Here is a 6,890-nt window from a genome sequence, read left to right as displayed (position 1 = left end):
CTTCTTCCAGTTGCTGAATTTTAGTCTTGTCCAGGAAGATGTCTGAAGTCTGCCTTTGCTACGATTTCATCGTCCATTACCACGCATTCACACTTTGTCAACAACGTCGTATACAGCTTCCGAAATCTGGTTTTTGACATAAGGTTTACTTATCGATAATGAAACAACAATAAAAGAGAAACCATTACCATCAATATTTCCTTAACTTCTTAAATTTTGATTTCATATTAAACAAAAAACTCATGTATATTTACGACATATTTCTCTACTTTTATAGTTATTTTTCTCAATAAATTATTGACACAAGAGTATAGTGTCAAAGGGCAAAACTTTAAAAGTTTGAAAAATAAAGATCACCTTAATCTTGAGGCTAAACCGGTTTAGCCTCAATATTAAGGTGATCTTTGTTTTTCAAACTTTTAAAGTTTTGCCCTTTGACACTATACTCTTGTGTCAATAATTTTAGATTTTACAGTGTTGCCACAAATAAATATAATTTTATAATTTACATTTTTTCTATCTTTTTTCAGAAATTTCTAAACCTTAACACATAGGACGGCCTTTAGTTATATGTAGTTTTTAAAAAAAAAACCACTGTTCCCCCCCATAATATTGACTCTTTATCAAAATATCTAACTGTATAGAATTTCATTTTGATAGGACAACTTTAAGACGACCCAAAAAATTTTAAAAATTGAAAAATTTCCATTTTAAAAATTTTAATTAATATTCGCAACACTTAAAAAATTTATCAATTTCATTCAAGTGAGTAATTTACGTTAAGGAACAACCTTTTGGAAGACTATAAGTATTTTCGGGCATAGCAAAAAAAGTTTGTTTATATTTTTCCATACTTTTTGTATGGGAATATACATATAAGAAATCAAAAATTTATAAAAAAAACAAACTTTAATTTTTCTAGTTCATTTTTCATTTGTTTTTCTTCTTCGAAAAACTTTCGCAACAACTTAAAATCTTGAAAAATTGGAAAAATGTATAAATTTTTTTCCAAAAATGTGAAAGTGATTTTAATAAGAATAATATTTTTGTTCTCAATGTTCTTAGCATTACAGTAACATTCTGATTGAGGTAACTGTTTTTGGAGCACGTTCAAGGTTCAACCAATGCAATGTAAAAAACTGTGGTATGAAGAAAATGTTTGTTTAAATTGCTTCTAAATGATTATAGATCCTATTTTTTCGCCGGAACCTTAATAAAGTTTTCTTATATTATTTACTACCTTTTTGAAACCAATTGTCCAGTTATACAATCATGGAAGTTTCTCGAGTTTTCAAATTTTAAAACGAATTTGAAATATATTTGTTATTACACCATAGTTTTATGCGCGGTATCAAATCCACCGTTTACATGTAGGACTTGAAATCAGAGATGCCAATATGCCTGATTTTTCTGATTTTTACGAATGTGATGAAAAATGGGTAGTAAGGAACTGTAAGGTAATCCCTTTAATTTTTATTAAATACTAGCTGACCCGTTGTGCTTTGCTACACTTTCCGGAAATAAATGTTATTTGTAAAAATTTATTAAAATTTAGATTTTAGAGAGCATTGTTTTAAATCAAACCTCATCATACTTCAGAACCAACAACTTTGAAATGAGAGCTGCAGCTGCAGTTCTGAATAGCAATTCAATGATGGTATATATTATTTACTGAAACTTGATCTCTAAACTCGTTTATCAAGTTCTGAAATTTGTACTCTGTACCCAAAAAAACCTTTTTTAAATATGGCCCCTTCTTTGAAAAGCTCTTTATCTTAAATTTGCATGGGAGCTCTCTAATCTTTTTCAATTTTGTCCCCCACTGCTTGAAGAAGGTAGGCAAATTTAACAGGCTCGATACCCAAACAGCACTTATCATGGTAATGAAAAATATAATAAATAAGTTATGCATTAAATACAGTGCAAATTTCTTTTTTTTTTAATAAATTTACTACGGTAAACATATAAATATTTAAAAAAAATCAGGTTCATCACTAAATAAGTTCTCAACGTTTTTTTAATTTTCTCTTTGAAAGTCAAATATTCAAAAATGTAGGCAAAAACAAATTTCTAAATTTACATTTGTCCCGTATATTGGGGCAAGTGTCAATGCAAAGCTAATTTACAGATGCGTCAGAGTAATGGCTTTAAAATGGATTTAATACGAATTCCTGTTTTTTTGTTCTATCAAGTTTCACTGATATATCTGCAGTATTCCTGCAATATAAATTTATGTTTGTTACTCCACTTTTAACGAATGCTGTTCAAAGGGAATAACCTTCATTTACAAAGACATTTAAGAATTTTCAATATCCGCTGCAGTTTCAACATTCGGAACACCCCTTCTGGTATTTCCAACATATTGAATCATTTTGAAGATGAATTTCTTAAAAGTTCGACGTTTGCCCTTGCCCCACCGTGTAAGTTGACAGAAGGGAATATTGTTTTTAACACTTTAAGGGTAAACTAAAAATTTCTCTTAAAAATTTTGCGTCCAGTTGAATATTAGTTCTAAAGTCTCGCTTTTCAAAAACGAAGCGGATCAAAAGTCTCTTTTATGCAGCCATGTAACACAAAAACACTTTTCATGTTAAGTGCGTACTTGAATTGGTATGTAAGCAAAAAGTACGATGTTTTTTTCAAAACTGTTTAAAATAAAAAGCTCCCATTTTCATTTCTAAATTGGTTTCAGTTGTTTATTTGTGCCGAAGTAACAATTTCTAGAAGAAAACATAATTTTTAATTTTTTTTAACAGAAAAAGCTGAACGTTTGAACTTGTTCTAATGTTCCTTGAATGAAAAGTCGAATGCTACCTTCATTAAGGGGGGGGTAGGGTCTAACACTTTCAAAAAATCGATTTTTTTATTTTTTTATTTTCTTATTGTAAAACATTTCAAGAATGTTGTGTCAAATTTTCAAGTCAATTGAAGCAAAACTGTAGAAGTTATAGGCCTTTATCTCCTCCTATCTAATACTGCAAGAAAGCAAGAGCAGAAACTTCAAACGCGTTTTTCTCGAAAGCACATTTTTAAAGTCCGTGGACATCGTCATTTGAAAACTACTTATCCGATTCTATTCAAATTTGGAACATATTTTCTACATATAAAATACCAGACCCCAACGTTTTTCTTTTTTGATTTTTTTACTTTGGGGAGATTTTACAGGTAAAAAATGGCGGATTTTTAAGTGAAAAATCGTAGTTTTTACTTCAAACAGCCACAAAAATTTCATTAAAATATTTTTAAGTTAAATAAAAACGTTGGGGTCCAGAAAAACATCTATTAAAAATATTTTGCTCTGATTTTTTGACTTCAGATGATTCTGTGCTGAGATACAGTGTCCACCGCAAATCCTGTTTTCTAAAAGGCATCCTCGAAAATGCTCCGTCACCGGCTCATTTTTCAATATTTTTCTACGAAAAAATTACTAAATGTTCTTTTAACAATGCATTGTATAATGCAAAAAATTTGAATACATTTGTTTGAACGATAGCTCTAGAAAAAAATCGTGAAAATGGTGTTTTTTTATACCCGTTAGACCCTACCCCCCCCTTAACACGAACTAAATATGGAAGTATTTTTGCAAATCTTTCAATTGGTTTTGATTTGATTGATAAAATACCAATCCGTGTCACATCTAGGCGTCATTTATTACCACGTGCTGTGTACAAATCAAATAAGCAAGAAAAAACACATCTAGGTTGCATATCGCCCCACGTGTTTGAGAAACAGGCGCCTTATTGTTAAATTTTCCAGCAATCAATGAACAGTGTGCTTTGGTTACTATCCTCTTGCGTCGACGTTTGCTCGCCCATGGAGACGAAGAACAAACCCCAGGTTGAGAAATACGCGCCAAAATATTCCTAGTGATCAGTATGCTATGCCTGGGTTACTTTCCTTTTGCGACGTTGTTCGCGACGCCTCGACCATAGAGACGAAAAACAAACCGCCGAAAGGAAAAAAAAAACCTCAAGAAAATGGATGTCATGACTTTAATTTGTTTCGAAAAACTACAAATTTTGTATGGAAGCCTCTCCTTCCTTAAGTCGGATGGAGTTTTGACTATTACAGAAACCATCCCCGGCATCAAAAACCCTCAGATGCCAGTTTTGACGATGATCGGTTCAGTAGTTTCCGAGTCTATAGGGAACAGACAGACAGACAAACATTCATTTTTATATATTCTGCATGCAGAAAAAATCCAAAATATGAGCGCTAAAAATCATAGCAGCTTTGCCTACTAGCGAAACTTCGCATACGTCGCGACGTTGAAAATAATAACGACGCAGCGCGAGTTTCCTAGGAGACTTGGAGCATGCGATTGATGGCCTAAGGAAAATGTATAGTAAATAACATAAACAATGTTCAAGTACTACATCGAAATCGCCTACTGGACTGAAAAAAGAAAAACAAACCTGCGAATGACAGGAATCCCGCTAGTAAAAAAGCGTCGCTAGTCCTACTGTCGCTATTCGGTTTGGTGCTATACACATAATATATAGAAAAGGAACTGAAGGGAATCTTTTGATTGCTTTGATTCAGTTTAATTATTCCGTTACTTTAACGTAGCCTTATTTTGCCTGATTTTTATTTCACCAGTTCCCTGATTTAAAAAAAAATGTTGGCAGCCCTGCTTGAAATATTTTCTCTCAAAAAACGTGTTAATTCGCGAGAACCGTGGAAATTAAACGTGCTTATGGCAAAAAGCAGGGAAAATAGAAGTCATGTAAGAAAAAACTGAACAAAATCAATCCGCATGAATAAACCTTAGTGCAATCCTGATCAACTTTGGATGATGTTTGTCTAAATAATTAATCTGTTTTTAAAAGTTTCTCTAATGTCACATTTTTTCGTCTATGTCTCGCTTAATTTTCGTGAAATGTCCCGCATTTTTCTAAAAGTATCTGGCAAGCCTAATTTAAGGGCAATGAATATGGACAATAGACTGAGTCGATTTGGTGTCATTTTTGAATTTCTCAAACCTTTGGGTCTAAAAACCTTCGTCTTGGCTCAAAACTCATCCATGATTTTTTCTAGAATTTAAAGGTAACGTTTTTATGAGTAAATTTGAACTTTTAGGTTTGTATGAGAAAATTGAATATTTATTTTGTACTGAAAAATCAACATGATTTTTGTTTCTTCTGTGGAACCGAACCAGCTGACAGTTGACCAGGGCTGGCTCGGTTCCTCAGAAGAAACAAAAATGATGTTGATTTTTCAGTACAAAATATTCAATTTTCCCATAAAAACCTAAAAGTTCAAATTTACTCATGTAAACGTTACTTAAAAATTCTACAAAAAATCATGGATGAGTTTTGGACCAAGACGAAGCTTTTTAGACTCCAGGGTTTGAGAAATTCAAAAAATTACCCCAAATCGAATCAGTCAAATGGACAAACATTTTTTTTGCATCTGAAATATTTTAAGGAAACCAACGACCCAAAGTAGAGATAAGAAATTTTCAGTGCCGATTAGGTTTGTATGGGAAAATTAAAAATTTTGTTTCAAAAATCAACATACTTTTTGTTTCTCCTTTGGAACTGAACCTGCCAATGACTTTCGTGCCAATTTTTAAATTAATTGAAAGAAATTTCCCGCTGAATAAGTTTGTCAAAGACAGAAAATTAGTATCTTATCCGACAAATAAGTTATTATTTATTGGCTTGAAAAACAATTGACATTGGAGAACACTCAATTCATCTACATAAATGTTAAAAGACATATCAACAGCTTCTAACTTAGTCGCCTAATAAGATACGAAGTTACTGTCTTCGACAAAGTTGTTAAGTGGAAAATTTCTTTTAAAATTTTTTAAGATAGTCAAAAAATATTACCAAACCCGGTTGCACAGAAGGAACAAAACTGATGGTGATTTTTAGTATAAAATATTAAATTTTCTCATAAAAACCGAGGGAACAAAGATATATTTTCATAGTTTTTCTGCCACGAAAAAATTTCAAAAAATGCACAGCTCTGGCTTTCTGGCTTTTTGTCCGATGGGAATGGCAATGGGAAACGAGAATTTCGATTTTTTTTTTCTACCGGATTACATACAAACGCACAGCTGCTTACTGTCGGTGGTTTGAAACAAGCACATGTTTTTTCCTCCGTTTTTCTTCGGTTAAACTGCTTAACATTTAAAAATTTTGAATCAAAAGTTGCCATTAGAGTGTGCCTAATGACCCGACTTTTTATAAAGTTATGCGCTGCAGGCAACACGCCAGAAATTTGTATGAGTTTTTAAACATTTTTTTTCGGGAGAAACATCCCAATTATTCATGAATAACTTTGGTCCCCTTCGGCCGATATCTTTTGAATATAGTTTTTCTCAAAGCCTCAATTATGACAAATATTGAATCTGAAGACTGCATACCGGTAAAAGTTATGATAAAGAATTTATTAGGCTTCAAAAATGGGCTTAATAAAATGGGGTTTATTGATCCTCTTTTCAAGTGTTCATTATATTTCTTAGGGAAAATTAGACATTTTAAACCCCATTAATTTTTTCGCTGAAAAATTCACTGGAACTTTCTTTAATGATTAAATCAACTTTTGTTTAACGAAATACTTTATCATTGAGGTACTAATTTCACAAATTTAATAAATTGCATAACCACTATGAAACATTTACGCTTCGATAATTTTTCTTAAATTTGTAATCATTTAAGACTTACTCTTAGCTACATTTCTAAATAATTTTTTTTTAAATATGTATCGTTTTGTTATGTTTTGATTCTAAAAAGTGTTTCATTCGGAGTAGAGTAATTTGTGTTGAAGTTTAAATTGCTAAATTTTATAAATTTATCACCAAGCATGCTTCAAAAAGTCAGTTATTTGTGATAGATTTTTTAACAAGAATTATAAGAGGTAGGACTATAAGTCAGTCTTCA

Source organism: Uranotaenia lowii, chromosome 2 (assembly GCF_029784155.1).
Source record: "Uranotaenia lowii strain MFRU-FL chromosome 2, ASM2978415v1, whole genome shotgun sequence".
NCBI lineage: Eukaryota > Metazoa > Arthropoda > Insecta > Diptera > Culicidae > Uranotaenia > Uranotaenia lowii.
This window is presented reverse-complemented; position numbering follows the sequence as displayed.